General features: G+C 54.8%; 37 non-coding genes across 37 annotated transcripts; 8 read left to right on the top strand and 29 right to left on the bottom strand.

Moving 5' to 3' along the window:
• Nucleotides 1-503: 503 nt before the first annotated feature.
• Trnag-ucc lies at nt 504-574 on the top strand. Its single transcript has one exon. It is a non-coding gene; the product is annotated as a tRNA-Gly (tRNA).
• Nucleotides 575-1157: 583 nt separating this feature from the next.
• Nucleotides 1158-1230, bottom strand: Trnai-aau. The gene has a single exon. It is a non-coding gene; the product is annotated as a tRNA-Ile (tRNA).
• A 200-nt stretch (nt 1231-1430) lies between these two features.
• Trnae-uuc lies at nt 1431-1502 on the bottom strand. The gene has a single exon. It is a non-coding gene; the product is annotated as a tRNA-Glu (tRNA).
• Nucleotides 1503-1783: 281 nt separating this feature from the next.
• Nucleotides 1784-1856, bottom strand: Trnam-cau. The gene has a single exon. It is a non-coding gene; the product is annotated as a tRNA-Met (tRNA).
• A 293-nt stretch (nt 1857-2149) lies between these two features.
• Nucleotides 2150-2220, bottom strand: Trnag-gcc. The gene has a single exon. It is a non-coding gene; the product is annotated as a tRNA-Gly (tRNA).
• Nucleotides 2221-2561: 341 nt separating this feature from the next.
• Nucleotides 2562-2632, top strand: Trnag-ucc. The gene has a single exon. It is a non-coding gene; the product is annotated as a tRNA-Gly (tRNA).
• A 598-nt stretch (nt 2633-3230) lies between these two features.
• Trnai-aau lies at nt 3231-3304 on the bottom strand. Its single transcript has one exon. It is a non-coding gene; the product is annotated as a tRNA-Ile (tRNA).
• Nucleotides 3305-3502: 198 nt separating this feature from the next.
• Trnae-uuc lies at nt 3503-3574 on the bottom strand. Its single transcript has one exon. It is a non-coding gene; the product is annotated as a tRNA-Glu (tRNA).
• A 281-nt stretch (nt 3575-3855) lies between these two features.
• On the bottom strand, nt 3856-3928 carry Trnam-cau. Its single transcript has one exon. It is a non-coding gene; the product is annotated as a tRNA-Met (tRNA).
• A 293-nt stretch (nt 3929-4221) lies between these two features.
• Trnag-gcc lies at nt 4222-4292 on the bottom strand. Its single transcript has one exon. It is a non-coding gene; the product is annotated as a tRNA-Gly (tRNA).
• Nucleotides 4293-4633: 341 nt separating this feature from the next.
• Nucleotides 4634-4705, top strand: Trnag-ucc. The gene has a single exon. It is a non-coding gene; the product is annotated as a tRNA-Gly (tRNA).
• A 576-nt stretch (nt 4706-5281) lies between these two features.
• Nucleotides 5282-5355, bottom strand: Trnai-aau. Its single transcript has one exon. It is a non-coding gene; the product is annotated as a tRNA-Ile (tRNA).
• A 198-nt stretch (nt 5356-5553) lies between these two features.
• Trnae-uuc lies at nt 5554-5625 on the bottom strand. Its single transcript has one exon. It is a non-coding gene; the product is annotated as a tRNA-Glu (tRNA).
• A 281-nt stretch (nt 5626-5906) lies between these two features.
• On the bottom strand, nt 5907-5979 carry Trnam-cau. Its single transcript has one exon. It is a non-coding gene; the product is annotated as a tRNA-Met (tRNA).
• A 293-nt stretch (nt 5980-6272) lies between these two features.
• On the bottom strand, nt 6273-6343 carry Trnag-gcc. The gene has a single exon. It is a non-coding gene; the product is annotated as a tRNA-Gly (tRNA).
• A 341-nt stretch (nt 6344-6684) lies between these two features.
• Trnag-ucc lies at nt 6685-6756 on the top strand. Its single transcript has one exon. It is a non-coding gene; the product is annotated as a tRNA-Gly (tRNA).
• Nucleotides 6757-7332: 576 nt separating this feature from the next.
• On the bottom strand, nt 7333-7406 carry Trnai-aau. The gene has a single exon. It is a non-coding gene; the product is annotated as a tRNA-Ile (tRNA).
• Nucleotides 7407-7604: 198 nt separating this feature from the next.
• Nucleotides 7605-7676, bottom strand: Trnae-uuc. Its single transcript has one exon. It is a non-coding gene; the product is annotated as a tRNA-Glu (tRNA).
• Nucleotides 7677-7957: 281 nt separating this feature from the next.
• Nucleotides 7958-8030, bottom strand: Trnam-cau. Its single transcript has one exon. It is a non-coding gene; the product is annotated as a tRNA-Met (tRNA).
• Nucleotides 8031-8323: 293 nt separating this feature from the next.
• Trnag-gcc lies at nt 8324-8394 on the bottom strand. The gene has a single exon. It is a non-coding gene; the product is annotated as a tRNA-Gly (tRNA).
• Nucleotides 8395-8735: 341 nt separating this feature from the next.
• Trnag-ucc lies at nt 8736-8807 on the top strand. The gene has a single exon. It is a non-coding gene; the product is annotated as a tRNA-Gly (tRNA).
• Nucleotides 8808-9383: 576 nt separating this feature from the next.
• Trnai-aau lies at nt 9384-9457 on the bottom strand. Its single transcript has one exon. It is a non-coding gene; the product is annotated as a tRNA-Ile (tRNA).
• A 198-nt stretch (nt 9458-9655) lies between these two features.
• Nucleotides 9656-9727, bottom strand: Trnae-uuc. The gene has a single exon. It is a non-coding gene; the product is annotated as a tRNA-Glu (tRNA).
• Nucleotides 9728-10008: 281 nt separating this feature from the next.
• Nucleotides 10009-10081, bottom strand: Trnam-cau. Its single transcript has one exon. It is a non-coding gene; the product is annotated as a tRNA-Met (tRNA).
• A 293-nt stretch (nt 10082-10374) lies between these two features.
• On the bottom strand, nt 10375-10445 carry Trnag-gcc. Its single transcript has one exon. It is a non-coding gene; the product is annotated as a tRNA-Gly (tRNA).
• A 341-nt stretch (nt 10446-10786) lies between these two features.
• Nucleotides 10787-10858, top strand: Trnag-ucc. Its single transcript has one exon. It is a non-coding gene; the product is annotated as a tRNA-Gly (tRNA).
• A 586-nt stretch (nt 10859-11444) lies between these two features.
• Trnai-aau lies at nt 11445-11518 on the bottom strand. Its single transcript has one exon. It is a non-coding gene; the product is annotated as a tRNA-Ile (tRNA).
• A 198-nt stretch (nt 11519-11716) lies between these two features.
• On the bottom strand, nt 11717-11788 carry Trnae-uuc. Its single transcript has one exon. It is a non-coding gene; the product is annotated as a tRNA-Glu (tRNA).
• Nucleotides 11789-12069: 281 nt separating this feature from the next.
• Nucleotides 12070-12142, bottom strand: Trnam-cau. The gene has a single exon. It is a non-coding gene; the product is annotated as a tRNA-Met (tRNA).
• Nucleotides 12143-12435: 293 nt separating this feature from the next.
• Nucleotides 12436-12506, bottom strand: Trnag-gcc. The gene has a single exon. It is a non-coding gene; the product is annotated as a tRNA-Gly (tRNA).
• A 341-nt stretch (nt 12507-12847) lies between these two features.
• On the top strand, nt 12848-12919 carry Trnag-ucc. Its single transcript has one exon. It is a non-coding gene; the product is annotated as a tRNA-Gly (tRNA).
• Nucleotides 12920-13495: 576 nt separating this feature from the next.
• On the bottom strand, nt 13496-13569 carry Trnai-aau. The gene has a single exon. It is a non-coding gene; the product is annotated as a tRNA-Ile (tRNA).
• Nucleotides 13570-13767: 198 nt separating this feature from the next.
• On the bottom strand, nt 13768-13839 carry Trnae-uuc. Its single transcript has one exon. It is a non-coding gene; the product is annotated as a tRNA-Glu (tRNA).
• Nucleotides 13840-14120: 281 nt separating this feature from the next.
• Trnam-cau lies at nt 14121-14193 on the bottom strand. Its single transcript has one exon. It is a non-coding gene; the product is annotated as a tRNA-Met (tRNA).
• Nucleotides 14194-14486: 293 nt separating this feature from the next.
• Trnag-gcc lies at nt 14487-14557 on the bottom strand. Its single transcript has one exon. It is a non-coding gene; the product is annotated as a tRNA-Gly (tRNA).
• Nucleotides 14558-14898: 341 nt separating this feature from the next.
• Trnag-ucc lies at nt 14899-14970 on the top strand. Its single transcript has one exon. It is a non-coding gene; the product is annotated as a tRNA-Gly (tRNA).
• A 586-nt stretch (nt 14971-15556) lies between these two features.
• On the bottom strand, nt 15557-15630 carry Trnai-aau. Its single transcript has one exon. It is a non-coding gene; the product is annotated as a tRNA-Ile (tRNA).
• Nucleotides 15631-15733: the final 103 nt, after the last annotated feature.

Below are 15733 nucleotides of genomic sequence, written 5' to 3'. Positions count from 1 at the left end.
TCCACACGGAATCCCGCGGTTCATTCTCATGGCTCACGCAGTTCGAGTGCGAAAGACACGCAGCACCCCTACCGGAGAAAAAACAAAATGATGCATCGGCCGGGAATCGAACCCGGGCCGCCCGCGTGGCAGGCGAGCATTCTACACTGAACCACCGATTCCGGGCCAGCGGTACCTTCACGCTGCTTCCCGAGCAGATGTCCTCAAGGGAAAAGTGGGACTGCCGTCAAGCGCCGTAGCATTCTGTGGAGAAGATGCTGCAGACGCTGAATCCTGCACTGCACTGCTTAAAGATGCCGCCAGAACGCGGTCCTCTGCGTACTCTTGCGTCGCCGGCGCCGACTCTTGCCAAAGGATGCGAAATGTGCGCGGATACGCTGTCCGAATGCGTCTGGATGTGCTCCCCTAGCCTGCCTCGAAATGCGCCTGCCGGGTACGATCACCTTCGGCCGCTGCCGACAGGCGGGAAGCCGACTCAGCGCGGTGGCGGGGCGCTCGCTTGTGCGGTGGTGGTGTAATGGTCAGCATGGTTGCCTTCCAAGCAGTTGATCCGGTTCGATTCCCGGCCACCGCAGCGGGCTTTAATTTCGCGTATGAGTACTTTTGCCACGCGCTCTTAAACTATTGTTTTTTCGCCCTCTTACTCGCTGCATACCAGCCCTTAGTGTGTCTCGACTTGTCTCGACTTTGCTCAGCTGACGCGAGAGCTGACGCTCTCAAATCGGCCCTATATCAAAACGACAAGCACGAGAAACGACTGAGAGAGGTAAGGAGAGGCGAGGCGAAGGACACACAGCACGCCCCCTTCATTTCACGGGTGGCGTCTCCCTGGCCGAATCGGGCTGTAGCTCCGAAAACAAAGGAGAAACAAAAATAGGAAGTAAAACTGCCAATAGTGCCCTGTGTTCCCATGCGCTCACCCCGCCCAAGTACTGACAAGGGCCAAAGTTGTTACGCATCGGCAATCGGACATTTTCTTTCATTTTCTCTAACCAGTGTATTCAAGATATTATGGCCATTGCCGAGTGAATGCTGTAGTGCTTCCCGACGAGTCGGGTTCGGATCCTCTGTCAACTTCCACGCAGGGTGATGATCATTTGGTCATCACACTCGCCAGCTGAAATCAGCGCTGCCTTTTCGCAGTAGTAAAAGAGAAGTGGCCCGTGGGGGGATCGAACCACGACCTTCGCGTTATTAGCACGACGCTCTAACCAACTGAGCTAACGGGCCCTCGGCAGATGCAGCTGCTCAGCCCTACGCTGGAATCAGGTGGCATGAAGCCATACACCATTCCTATGGTCGTCGTGTGTCTGCCTTCCCTAGTCTATATTCTGCTGACGGTCACGAAACAGTAGCTATATTGCGAGCAGGACGGGAAACGGCCCGCTCGGACAGCTCAAACTTGTCACGATTAGTGTGAAAAAATTCCGTTCCGGTACCGGAATCGAACCCGGGCCCTCCTGGGTGAAAGCCAGGTATCCTAGCCACTAGACCACACCGGATGCGGCCGTTTCATTCGACCGTTCGTACGGTCGCTTGTCGCATTGTCGCTCTCTTTGCGAGCATCTTTGCACATACTGACTGGCAAGGCGCGCACCTCAAACGTCGCAGAGCAATGCTTTTGGCTTCATGCTCTGCTGGGAGAAGAGGAATAGGGAAGCTGTATGTAGCAATAACCGGAAGTAAACATTTTCCCGCTGAAGCGTTGAAACGTTGTGGATAACAAACAAGAAATAAGTTGGCGCCCTAGCAACAGCACCACCTTCAGTCACAGAAAATTAGATGCCCCGGGTGAGGATCGAACTCACGACCTTAAGATTATGAGACTTACGCGCTGCCTACTGCGCTACCGAGGCAGGCGATCGTTAGACCTTCTGGAATCTTGGTAAGTACCGAATACAAGTGGTATAGAGTCTGCACTCCCTGGCTCATTTTTTCTGTTGCTACACGTGCATTCACGGCGCGGCAGGCAACTTGCGATGCTAGGCCGACGCCAGTATGTACAATAGCACGCAGGAGTCCAAACGAGCAGTCGTCCGCGCTGCATGATTGGTTCTTTCCACACGGAATCCGCGGTTCATTCTCATGGCCTCACGCAGTTCGAGTGCGAAAGACACGCAGCACCCCTACCGGAGAAAAAACAAAATGATGCATCGGCCGGGAATCGAACCCGGGCCGCCCGCGTGGCAGGCGAGCATTCTACCACTGAACCACCGATGCTCGGGCCAGCGGTACCTTCACGCTGCTTCCCGAGCAGGATGTCTCAAGGGAAAGTGGGACTGCCGTCAAGCGCCGTAGCATTCTGTGGAGAAGATGCTGCAGACGCTGAATCCTGCACTGCACTGCTTAAAGATGCCGCCAGAACGCGGTCCTCTGCGTACTCTTGCGTCGCCGGCGCCGACTCTTGCCAAAGGATGCGAAATGTGCGCGGATACGCTGTCCGAATGCGTCTGGATGTGCTCCCCTAGCCTGCCTCGAAATGCGCCTGCCGGTACGATCACCTTCGGCCGCTGCCGACAGGCGGGAAGCCGACTCAGCGCGGTGGCGGGGCGCTCGCTTGTGCGGTGGTGGTGTAATGGTCAGCATAGTTGCCTTCCAAGCAGTTGATCGGGTTCGATTCCCGGCCACCGCAGCAGGCTTTTAATTTCGCGTATGAGTACTTTTGCCACGCGCTCTTAAACTATTGTTTTTTTCGCCCTCTTACTCGCTGCATACCAGCCCTTAGTGTGTCTCGACTTGTCTCGACTTTGCTCAGCTGACGCGAGAGCTGACGCTCTCAAATCGGCCTATATCAAAACGACAAGCACGAGAAACGACTGAGAGAGGTAAGGAGAGGCGAGGCGATGGACACACAGCACGCCCCCTTCATTTCACGGTGGCGTCTCCCTGGCCGAATCGGCTGTAGCTCCGAAAACAAAGGAGAAACAAAAATAGGAAGTAAAACTGCCAATAGTGCCCTGTGTTCCCATGCGCTCACCCGCCCAAGTACTGACAAGGGCCAAAGTTGTTACGCATCGGCAATCGGACATTTTCTTTCATTTTCTCTAACCAGTGTATTCAAGATATTATGGCCATTGCCGAGTGAGTGCTGTAGTGCTTCCCGACGAGTCGGGTTCGGATCCTCAGTCAACTTCCACGCAGGGTGATGATCATTGGTCATCACACTCGCCAGCTGAAATCGGCGCTGCCTTTTCGCAGTAGTAAAAGAGAAGTGGCCCGTGGGGGGATCGTGGCCCGTGGGGGGATCGAACCCACGACCTTCGCGTTATTAGCACGACGCTCTAACCAACTGAGCTAACGGGCCTCGGCAGATGCAGTTGCTCAGCCCTACGCTGGAATCAGGTGGCATGAAGCCATACACCATTCCTATGGTCGTCGTGTGTCTGCTTCCCTAGTCTATATTCTGCTGACGGTCACGAAACAGTAGCTATATTGCGAGCAGGACGGGAAACGGCCGCTCGGACAGCTCAAACTTGTCACGATTCGTGTGGAAAAAATTCCGTTCCGGTACCGGGAATCGAACCCGGGCCTCCTGGGTGAAAGCCAGGTATCCTAGCCACTAGACCACACCGGATGCGGCCGTTTCATTCGACCGTTCGTACGGTCGCTTGTCGCATTGTCGCTCTCTTTGCGAGCATCTTTGCACATACTGACTGGCAAGGCGCGCACCTCAAACGTCGCAGAGCAATGCTTTTGGCTTCATGCTCTGCTGGGAGAAGAGGAATAGGGAAGCTGTATGTAGCAATAACAGGAAGTAAACATTTTCCCGCTGAAGCGTTGAAACGTTGCGGATAACAAACAAGAAATAAGTTGGCGCCCTAGCAACAGCACCACCTTCAGTCACAGAAAATTAGATGCCCCGGGTGAGGATCGAACTCACGACCTTAAGATTATGAGACTTACGCGCTGCCTACTGCGCTACCGAGGCAGGCGATCGTTAGACCTTCTGGAATCTTGGTAAGTACCGAATACAAGTGGTAGAGAGTCTGCACTCCCTGGCTCATTTTTTCTGTTGCTACACGTGCATTCACGGCGCGGCAGGCAACTTGCGATGCTAGGCCGACGCCAGTATGTACAATAGCACGCAGGAGTCCAAACGAGCAGTCGTCCGCGCTGCATGATTGGTTCTTTCCACACGGAATCCCGCGGTTCATTCTCATGGCTCACGCAGTTCGAGTGCGAAAGACACGCAGCACCCCTACCGGAGAAAAAACAAAATGATGCATCGGCCGGGAATCGAACCCGGGCCGCCCGCGTGGCAGGCGAGCATTCTACCACTGAACCACCGATGCTCGGGCCAGCGGTACCTTCACGCTGCTTCCCGAGCAGATGTCTCAAGGGAAAGTGGGACTGCCGTCAAGCGCCGTAGCATTCTGTGGAGAAGATGCTGCAGACGCTGAATCCTGCACTGCACTGCTTAAAGATGCCGCCAGAACGCGGTCCTCTGCGTACTCTTGCGCCGCCGGCGCCGACTCTTGCCAAAGGATGCGAAATGTGCGCGGATACGCTGTCCGAATGCGTCTGGATGTGCTCCCCTAGCCTGCCTCGAAATGCGCCTGCCGGGTACGATCACCTTCGGCCGCTGCCGACAGGCGGGAAGCCGACTCAGCGCGGTGGCGGGGCGCTCGCTTGTGCGGTGGTGGTGTAATGGTCAGCATAGTTGCCTTCCAAGCAGTTGATCCGGGTTCGATTCCCGGCCACCGCAGCAGGCTTTTAATTTCGCGTATGAGTACTTTTGCCACGCGCTCTTAAACTATTGTTTTTTCGCCCTCTTACTCGCTGCATACCAGCCCTTAGTGTGTCTCGACTTGTCTCGACTTTGCTCAGCTGACGCGAGAGCTGACGCTCTCAAATCGGCCTATATCAAAACGACAAGCACGAGAAACGACTGAGAGAGGTAAGGAGAGGCGAGGCGAGGCGATGGACACACAGCACGCCCCCTTCATTTCACGGTGGCGTCTCCCTGGCCGAATCGGGCTGTAGCTCCGAAAACAAAGGAGAAACAAAAATAGGAAGTAAAACTGCCAATACTGCCCTGTGTTCCCATGCGCTCACCCGCCCAAGTACTGACAAGGGCCAAAGTTGTTACGCATCGGCAATCGGACATTTTCTCTAACCAGTGTATTCAAGATATTATGGCCATTGCCGAGTGAATGCTGTAGTGCTTCCCGACGAGTCGGGTTCGGATCCTCTGTCAACTTCCACGCAGGGTGATGATCATTTGGTCATCACACTCGCCAGCTGAAATCGGCGCTGCCTTTTCGCAGTAGTAAAAGAGAAGTGGCCCGTGGGGGGATCGAACCCACGACCTTCGCGTTATTAGCACGACGCTCTAACCAACTGAGCTAACGGGCCTCGGCAGATGCAGTTGCTCAGCCCTACGCTGGAATCAGGTGGCATGAAGCCATACACCATTCCTATGGTCGTCGTGTGTCTGCTTCCCTAGTCTATATTCTGCTGACGGTCACGAAACAGTAGCTATATTGCGAGCAGGACGGGAAACGGCCGCTCGGACAGCTCAAACTTGTCACGATTCGTGTGGAAAAAATTCCGTTCCGGTACCGGGAATCGAACCCGGGCCTCCTGGGTGAAAGCCAGGTATCCTAGCCACTAGACCACACCGGATGCGGCCGTTTCATTCGACCGTTCGTACGGTCGCTTGTCGCATTGTCGCTCTCTTTGCGAGCATCTTTGCACATACTGACTGGCAAGGCGCGCACCTCAAACGTCGCAGAGCAATGCTTTTGGCTTCATGCTCTGCTGGGAGAAGAGGAATAGGGAAGCTGTATGTAGCAATAACAGGAAGTAAACATTTTCCCGCTGAAGCGTTGAAACGTTGCGGATAACAAACAAGAAATAAGTTGGCGCCCTAGCAACAGCACCACCTTCAGTCACAGAAAATTAGATGCCCCGGGTGAGGATCGAACTCACGACCTTAAGATTATGAGACTTACGCGCTGCCTACTGCGCTACCGAGGCAGGCGATCGTTAGACCTTCTGGAATCTTGGTAAGTACCGAATACAAGTGGTAGAGAGTCTGCACTCCCTGGCTCATTTTTTCTGTTGCTACACGTGCATTCACGGCGCGGCAGGCAACTTGCGATGCTAGGCCGACGCCAGTATGTACAATAGCACGCAGGAGTCCAAACGAGCAGTCGTCCGCGCTGCATGATTGGTTCTTTCCACACGGAATCCCGCGGTTCATTCTCATGGCTCACGCAGTTCGAGTGCGAAAGACACGCAGCACCCCTACCGGAGAAAAAACAAAATGATGCATCGGCCGGGAATCGAACCCGGGCCGCCCGCGTGGCAGGCGAGCATTCTACCACTGAACCACCGATGCTCGGGCCAGCGGTACCTTCACGCTGCTTCCCGAGCAGATGTCTCAAGGGAAAGTGGGACTGCCGTCAAGCGCCGTAGCATTCTGTGGAGAAGATGCTGCAGACGCTGAATCCTGCACTGCACTGCTTAAAGATGCCGCCAGAACGCGGTCCTCTGCGTACTCTTGCGCCGCCGGCGCCGACTCTTGCCAAAGGATGCGAAATGTGCGCGGATACGCTGTCCGAATGCGTCTGGATGTGCTCCCCTAGCCTGCCTCGAAATGCGCCTGCCGGGTACGATCACCTTCGGCCGCTGCCGACAGGCGGGAAGCCGACTCAGCGCGGTGGCGGGGCGCTCGCTTGTGCGGTGGTGGTGTAATGGTCAGCATAGTTGCCTTCCAAGCAGTTGATCCGGGTTCGATTCCCGGCCACCGCAGCAGGCTTTTAATTTCGCGTATGAGTACTTTTGCCACGCGCTCTTAAACTATTGTTTTTTCGCCCTCTTACTCGCTGCATACCAGCCCTTAGTGTGTCTCGACTTGTCTCGACTTTGCTCAGCTGACGCGAGAGCTGACGCTCTCAAATCGGCCTATATCAAAACGACAAGCACGAGAAACGACTGAGAGAGGTAAGGAGAGGCGAGGCGAGGCGATGGACACACAGCACGCCCCCTTCATTTCACGGTGGCGTCTCCCTGGCCGAATCGGGCTGTAGCTCCGAAAACAAAGGAGAAACAAAAATAGGAAGTAAAACTGCCAATACTGCCCTGTGTTCCCATGCGCTCACCCGCCCAAGTACTGACAAGGGCCAAAGTTGTTACGCATCGGCAATCGGACATTTTCTCTAACCAGTGTATTCAAGATATTATGGCCATTGCCGAGTGAATGCTGTAGTGCTTCCCGACGAGTCGGGTTCGGATCCTCTGTCAACTTCCACGCAGGGTGATGATCATTTGGTCATCACACTCGCCAGCTGAAATCGGCGCTGCCTTTTCGCAGTAGTAAAAGAGAAGTGGCCCGTGGGGGGATCGAACCCACGACCTTCGCGTTATTAGCACGACGCTCTAACCAACTGAGCTAACGGGCCTCGGCAGATGCAGTTGCTCAGCCCTACGCTGGAATCAGGTGGCATGAAGCCATACACCATTCCTATGGTCGTCGTGTGTCTGCTTCCCTAGTCTATATTCTGCTGACGGTCACGAAACAGTAGCTATATTGCGAGCAGGACGGGAAACGGCCGCTCGGACAGCTCAAACTTGTCACGATTCGTGTGGAAAAAATTCCGTTCCGGTACCGGGAATCGAACCCGGGCCTCCTGGGTGAAAGCCAGGTATCCTAGCCACTAGACCACACCGGATGCGGCCGTTTCATTCGACCGTTCGTACGGTCGCTTGTCGCATTGTCGCTCTCTTTGCGAGCATCTTTGCACATACTGACTGGCAAGGCGCGCACCTCAAACGTCGCAGAGCAATGCTTTTGGCTTCATGCTCTGCTGGGAGAAGAGGAATAGGGAAGCTGTATGTAGCAATAACAGGAAGTAAACATTTTCCCGCTGAAGCGTTGAAACGTTGCGGATAACAAACAAGAAATAAGTTGGCGCCCTAGCAACAGCACCACCTTCAGTCACAGAAAATTAGATGCCCCGGGTGAGGATCGAACTCACGACCTTAAGATTATGAGACTTACGCGCTGCCTACTGCGCTACCGAGGCAGGCGATCGTTAGACCTTCTGGAATCTTGGTAAGTACCGAATACAAGTGGTAGAGAGTCTGCACTCCCTGGCTCATTTTTTCTGTTGCTACACGTGCATTCACGGCGCGGCAGGCAACTTGCGATGCTAGGCCGACGCCAGTATGTACAATAGCACGCAGGAGTCCAAACGAGCAGTCGTCCGCGCTGCATGATTGGTTCTTTCCACACGGAATCCCGCGGTTCATTCTCATGGCTCACGCAGTTCGAGTGCGAAAGACACGCAGCACCCCTACCGGAGAAAAAACAAAATGATGCATCGGCCGGGAATCGAACCCGGGCCGCCCGCGTGGCAGGCGAGCATTCTACCACTGAACCACCGATGCTCGGGCCAGCGGTACCTTCACGCTGCTTCCCGAGCAGATGTCTCAAGGGAAAGTGGGACTGCCGTCAAGCGCCGTAGCATTCTGTGGAGAAGATGCTGCAGACGCTGAATCCTGCACTGCACTGCTTAAAGATGCCGCCAGAACGCGGTCCTCTGCGTACTCTTGCGCCGCCGGCGCCGACTCTTGCCAAAGGATGCGAAATGTGCGCGGATACGCTGTCCGAATGCGTCTGGATGTGCTCCCCTAGCCTGCCTCGAAATGCGCCTGCCGGGTACGATCACCTTCGGCCGCTGCCGACAGGCGGGAAGCCGACTCAGCGCGGTGGCGGGGCGCTCGCTTGTGCGGTGGTGGTGTAATGGTCAGCATAGTTGCCTTCCAAGCAGTTGATCCGGGTTCGATTCCCGGCCACCGCAGCAGGCTTTTAATTTCGCGTATGAGTACTTTTGCCACGCGCTCTTAAACTATTGTTTTTTCGCCCTCTTACTCGCTGCATACCAGCCCTTAGTGTGTCTCGACTTGTCTCGACTTTGCTCAGCTGACGCGAGAGCTGACGCTCTCAAATCGGCCTATATCAAAACGACAAGCACGAGAAACGACTGAGAGAGGTAAGGAGAGGCGAGGCGAGGCGATGGACACACAGCACGCCCCCTTCATTTCACGGTGGCGTCTCCCTGGCCGAATCGGGCTGTAGCTCCGAAAACAAAGGAGAAACAAAAATAGGAAGTAAAACTGCCAATACTGCCCTGTGTTCCCATGCGCTCACCCGCCCAAGTACTGACAAGGGCCAAAGTTGTTACGCATCGGCAATCGGACATTTTCTCTAACCAGTGTATTCAAGATATTATGGCCATTGCCGAGTGAATGCTGTAGTGCTTCCCGACGAGTCGGGTTCGGATCCTCTGTCAACTTCCACGCAGGGTGATGATCATTTGGTCATCACACTCGCCAGCTGAAATCGGCGCTGCCTTTTCGCAGTAGTAAAAGAGAAGTGGCCCGTGGGGGGATCGAACCCACGACCTTCGCGTTATTAGCACGACGCTCTAACCAACTGAGCTAACGGGCCTCGGCAGATGCAGTTGCTCAGCCCTACGCTGGAATCAGGTGGCATGAAGCCATACACCATTCCTATGGTCGTCGTGTGTCTGCTTCCCTAGTCTATATTCTGCTGACGGTCACGAAACAGTAGCTATATTGCGAGCAGGACGGGAAACGGCCGCTCGGACAGCTCAAACTTGTCACGATTCGTGTGGAAAAAATTCCGTTCCGGTACCGGGAATCGAACCCGGGCCTCCTGGGTGAAAGCCAGGTATCCTAGCCACTAGACCACACCGGATGCGGCCGTTTCATTCGACCGTTCGTACGGTCGCTTGTCGCATTGTCGCTCTCTTTGCGAGCATCTTTGCACATACTGACTGGCAAGGCGCGCACCTCAAACGTCGCAGAGCAATGCTTTTGGCTTCATGCTCTGCTGGGAGAAGAGGAATAGGGAAGCTGTATGTAGCAATAACAGGAAGTAAACATTTTCCCGCTGAAGCGTTGAAACGTTGCGGATAACAAACAAGAAATAAGTTGGCGCCCTAGCAACAGCACCACCTTCAGTCACAGAAAATTAGATGCCCCGGGTGAGGATCGAACTCACGACCTTAAGATTATGAGACTTACGCGCTGCCTACTGCGCTACCGAGGCAGGCGATCGTTAGACCTTCTGGAATCTTGGTAAGTACCGAATACAAGTGGTAGAGAGTCTGCACTCCCTGGCTCATTTTTTCTGTTGCTACACGTGCATTCACGGCGCGGCAGGCAACTTGCGATGCTAGGCCGACGCCAGTATGTACAATAGCACGCAGGAGTCCAAACGAGCAGTCGTCCGCGCTGCATGATTGGTTCTTTCCACACGGAATCCCGCGGTTCATTCTCATGGCTCACGCAGTTCGAGTGCGAAAGACACGCAGCACCCCTACCGGAGAAAAAACAAAATGATGCATCGGCCGGGAATCGAACCCGGGCCGCCCGCGTGGCAGGCGAGCATTCTACCACTGAACCACCGATGCTCGGGCCAGCGGTACCTTCACGCTGCTTCCCGAGCAGATGTCTCAAGGGAAAGTGGGACTGCCGTCAAGCGCCGTAGCATTCTGTGGAGAAGATGCTGCAGACGCTGAATCCTGCACTGCACTGCTTAAAGATGCCGCCAGAACGCGGTCCTCTGCGTACTCTTGCGCCGCCGGCGCCGACTCTTGCCAAAGGATGCGAAATGTGCGCGGATACGCTGTCCGAATGCGTCTGGATGTGCTCCCCTAGCCTGCCTCGAAATGCGCCTGCCGGGTACGATCACCTTCGGCCGCTGCCGACAGGCGGGAAGCCGACTCAGCGCGGTGGCGGGGCGCTCGCTTGTGCGGTGGTGGTGTAATGGTCAGCATAGTTGCCTTCCAAGCAGTTGATCCGGGTTCGATTCCCGGCCACCGCAGCAGGCTTTTAATTTCGCGTATGAGTACTTTTGCCACGCGCTCTTAAACTATTGTTTTTTCGCCCTCTTACTCGCTGCATACCAGCCCTTAGTGTGTCTCGACTTGTCTCGACTTTGCTCAGCTGACGCGAGAGCTGACGCTCTCAAATCGGCCTATATCAAAACGACAAGCACGAGAAACGACTGAGAGAGGTAAGGAGAGGCGAGGCGAGGCGATGGACACACAGCACGCCCCCTTCATTTCACGGTGGCGTCTCCCTGGCCGAATCGGGCTGTAGCTCCGAAAACAAAGGAGAAACAAAAATAGGAAGTAAAACTGCCAATACTGCCCTGTGTTCCCATGCGCTCACCCGCCCAAGTACTGACAAGGGCCAAAGTTGTTACGCATCGGCAATCGGACATTTTCTTTCATTTTCTCTAACCAGTGTATTCAAGATATTATGGCCATTGCCGAGTGAATGCTGTAGTGCTTCCCGACGAGTCGGGTTCGGATCCTCTGTCAACTTCCACGCAGGGTGATGATCATTTGGTCATCACACTCGCCAGCTGAAATCGGCGCTGCCTTTTCGCAGTAGTAAAAGAGAAGTGGCCCGTGGGGGGATCGAACCCACGACCTTCGCGTTATTAGCACGACGCTCTAACCAACTGAGCTAACGGGCCTCGGCAGATGCAGTTGCTCAGCCCTACGCTGGAATCAGGTGGCATGAAGCCATACACCATTCCTATGGTCGTCGTGTGTCTGCTTCCCTAGTCTATATTCTGCTGACGGTCACGAAACAGTAGCTATATTGCGAGCAGGACGGGAAACGGCCGCTCGGACAGCTCAAACTTGTCACGATTCGTGTGGAAAAAATTCCGTTCCGGTACCGGGAATCGAACCCGGGCCTCCTGGGTGAAAGCCAGGTATCCTAGCCACTAGACCACACCGGATGCGGCCGTTTCATTCGACCGTTCGTACGGTCGCTTGTCGCATTGTCGCTCTCTTTGCGAGCATCTTTGCACATACTGACTGGCAAGGCGCGCACCTCAAACGTCGCAGAGCAATGCTTTTGGCTTCATGCTCTGCTGGGAGAAGAGGAATAGGGAAGCTGTATGTAGCAATAACAGGAAGTAAACATTTTCCCGCTGAAGCGTTGAAACGTTGCGGATAACAAACAAGAAATAAGTTGGCGCCCTAGCAACAGCACCACCTTCAGTCACAGAAAATTAGATGCCCCGGGTGAGGATCGAACTCACGACCTTAAGATTATGAGACTTACGCGCTGCCTACTGCGCTACCGAGGCAGGCGATCGTTAGACCTTCTGGAATCTTGGTAAGTACCGAATACAAGTGGTAGAGAGTCTGCACTCCCTGGCTCATTTTTTCTGTTGCTACACGTGCATTCACGGCGCGGCAGGCAACTTGCGATGCTAGGCCGACGCCAGTATGTACAATAGCACGCAGGAGTCCAAACGAGCAGTCGTCCGCGCTGCATGATTGGTTCTTTCCACACGGAATCCCGCGGTTCATTCTCATGGCTCACGCAGTTCGAGTGCGAAAGACACGCAGCACCCCTACCGGAGAAAAAACAAAATGATGCATCGGCCGGGAATCGAACCCGGGCCGCCCGCGTGGCAGGCGAGCATTCTACCACTGAACCACCGATGCTCGGGCCAGCGGTACCTTCACGCTGCTTCCCGAGCAGATGTCTCAAGGGAAAGTGGGACTGCCGTCAAGCGCCGTAGCATTCTGTGGAGAAGATGCTGCAGACGCTGAATCCTGCACTGCACTGCTTAAAGATGCCGCCAGAACGCGGTCCTCTGCGTACTCTTGCGCCGCCGGCGCCGACTCTTGCCAAAGGATGCGAAATGTGCGCGGATACGCTGTCCGAATGCGTCTGGATGTGCTCCCCTAGCCTGCCTCGAAATGCGCCTGCCGGGTACGATCACCTTCGGCCGCTGCCGACAGGCGGGAAGCCGACTCAGCGCGGTGGCGGGGCGCTCGCTTGTGCGGTGGTGGTGTAATGGTCAGCATAGTTGCCTTCCAAGCAGTTGATCCGGGTTCGATTCCCGGCCACCGCAGCAGGCTTTTAATTTCGCGTATGAGTACTTTTGCCACGCGCTCTTAAACTATTGTTTTTTCGCCCTCTTACTCGCTGCATACCAGCCCTTAGTGTGTCTCGACTTTGCTCAGCTGACGCGAGAGCTGACGCTCTCAAATCGGCCTATATCAAAACGACAAGCACGAGAAACGACTGAGAGAGGTAAGGAGAGGCGAGGCGAGGCGATGGACACACAGCACGCCCCCTTCATTTCACGGTGGCGTCTCCCTGGCCGAATCGGGCTGTAGCTCCGAAAACAAAGGAGAAACAAAAATAGGAAGTAAAACTGCCAATACTGCCCTGTGTTCCCATGCGCTCACCCGCCCAAGTACTGACAAGGGCCAAAGTTGTTACGCATCGGCAATCGGACATTTTCTTTCATTTTCTCTAACCAGTGTATTCAAGATATTATGGCCATTGCCGAGTGAATGCTGTAGTGCTTCCCGACGAGTCGGGTTCGGATCCTCTGTCAACTTCCACGCAGGGTGATGATCATTTGGTCATCACACTCGCCAGCTGAAATCGGCGCTGCCTTTTCGCAGTAGTAAAAGAGAAGTGGCCCGTGGGGGGATCGAACCCACGACCTTCGCGTTATTAGCACGACGCTCTAACCAACTGAGCTAACGGGCCTCGGCAGATGCAGTTGCTCAGCCCTACGCTGGAATCAGGTGGCATGAAGCCATACACCATTCCTATGGTCGTCGTGTGTCTGCTTCCCTAGTCTATATTCTGCTGACGGTCACGAAACAGTAGCTATATTGCGAGCAGGACGGGAAACGGCCGCTCGGACAGCTCAAACTTGTCACGATTCGTGTGGAAAAAATTCCGTTCCGGTACCGGGAATCGAACCCGGGCCTCCTGGGTGAAAGCCAGGTATCCTAGCCACTAGACCACACCGGATGCGGCCGTTTCATTCGACCGTTCGTACGGTCGCTTGTCGCATTGTCGCTCTCTTTGCGAGCATCTTTGCACATACTGACTGGCAAGGCGCGCACCTCAAACGTCGCAGAGCAATGCTTTTGGCTTCATGCTCTGCTGGGAGAAGAGGAATAGGGAAGCTGTATGTAGCAATAACAGGAAGTAAACATTTTCCCGCTGAAGCGTTGAAACGTTGCGGATAACAAACAAGAAATAAGTTGGCGCCCTAGCAACAGCACCACCTTCAGTCACAGAAAATTAGATGCCCCGGGTGAGGATCGAACTCACGACCTTAAGATTATGAGACTTACGCGCTGCCTACTGCGCTACCGAGGCAGGCGATCGTTAGACCTTCTGGAATCTTGGTAAGTACCGAATACAAGTGGTAGAGAGTCTGCACTCCCTGGCTCATTTTTTCTGTTGCTACACGTGCATTCACGGCGCGGCAGGCAACTTGCGATGCTAGGCCGACGCCAGTATGTACAATAGCACGCAGGAGTCCAAACGAGCAGTCGTCCGCGCTGCATGATTGGTTCTTTCCACACGGAATCCCGCGGTTCATTCTCATGGCTCACGCAGTTCGAGTGCGAAAGACACGCAGCACCCCTACCGGAGAAAAAACAAAATGATGCATCGGCCGGGAATCGAACCCGGGCCGCCCGCGTGGCAGGCGAGCATTCTACCACTGAACCACCGATGCTCGGGCCAGCGGTACCTTCACGCTGCTTCCCGAGCAGATGTCTCAAGGGAAAGTGGGACTGCCGTCAAGCGCCGTAGCATTCTGTGGAGAAGATGCTGCAGACGCTGAATCCTGCACTGCACTGCTTAAAGATGCCGCCAGAACGCGGTCCTCTGCGTACTCTTGCGCCGCCGGCGCCGACTCTTGCCAAAGGATGCGAAATGTGCGCGGATACGCTGTCCGAATGCGTCTGGATGTGCTCCCCTAGCCTGCCTCGAAATGCGCCTGCCGGGTACGATCACCTTCGGCCGCTGCCGACAGGCGGGAAGCCGACTCAGCGCGGTGGCGGGGCGCTCGCTTGTGCGGTGGTGGTGTAATGGTCAGCATAGTTGCCTTCCAAGCAGTTGATCCGGGTTCGATTCCCGGCCACCGCAGCAGGCTTTTAATTTCGCGTATGAGTACTTTTGCCACGCGCTCTTAAACTATTGTTTTTTCGCCCTCTTACTCGCTGCATACCAGCCCTTAGTGTGTCTCGACTTGTCTCGACTTTGCTCAGCTGACGCGAGAGCTGACGCTCTCAAATCGGCCTATATCAAAACGACAAGCACGAGAAACGACTGAGAGAGGTAAGGAGAGGCGAGGCGAGGCGATGGACACACAGCACGCCCCCTTCATTTCACGGTGGCGTCTCCCTGGCCGAATCGGGCTGTAGCTCCGAAAACAAAGGAGAAACAAAAATAGGAAGTAAAACTGCCAATACTGCCCTGTGTTCCCATGCGCTCACCCGCCCAAGTACTGACAAGGGCCAAAGTTGTTACGCATCGGCAATCGGACATTTTCTTTCATTTTCTCTAACCAGTGTATTCAAGATATTATGGCCATTGCCGAGTGAATGCTGTAGTGCTTCCCGACGAGTCGGGTTCGGATCCTCTGTCAACTTCCACGCAGGGTGATGATCATTTGGTCATCACACTCGCCAGCTGAAATCGGCGCTGCCTTTTCGCAGTAGTAAAAGAGAAGTGGCCCGTGGGGGGATCGAACCCGCGACCTTCGCGTTATTAGCACGACGCTCTAACCAACTGAGCTAACGGGCCTCGGCAGATGCAGTTGCTCAGCCCTACGCTGGAATCAGGTGGCATGAAGCCATACACCATTCCTATGGTCGTCGTGTGTCTGCTTCCCTAGTCTATATTCTGC

This window comes from Schistocerca americana, unplaced genomic scaffold (genome assembly GCF_021461395.2).
Source record: "Schistocerca americana isolate TAMUIC-IGC-003095 unplaced genomic scaffold, iqSchAmer2.1 HiC_scaffold_116, whole genome shotgun sequence".
NCBI lineage: Eukaryota > Metazoa > Arthropoda > Insecta > Orthoptera > Acrididae > Schistocerca > Schistocerca americana.
Note: the sequence above shows the minus strand (reverse complement) of the source record. Positions and strands in the feature narration are given on the sequence as shown.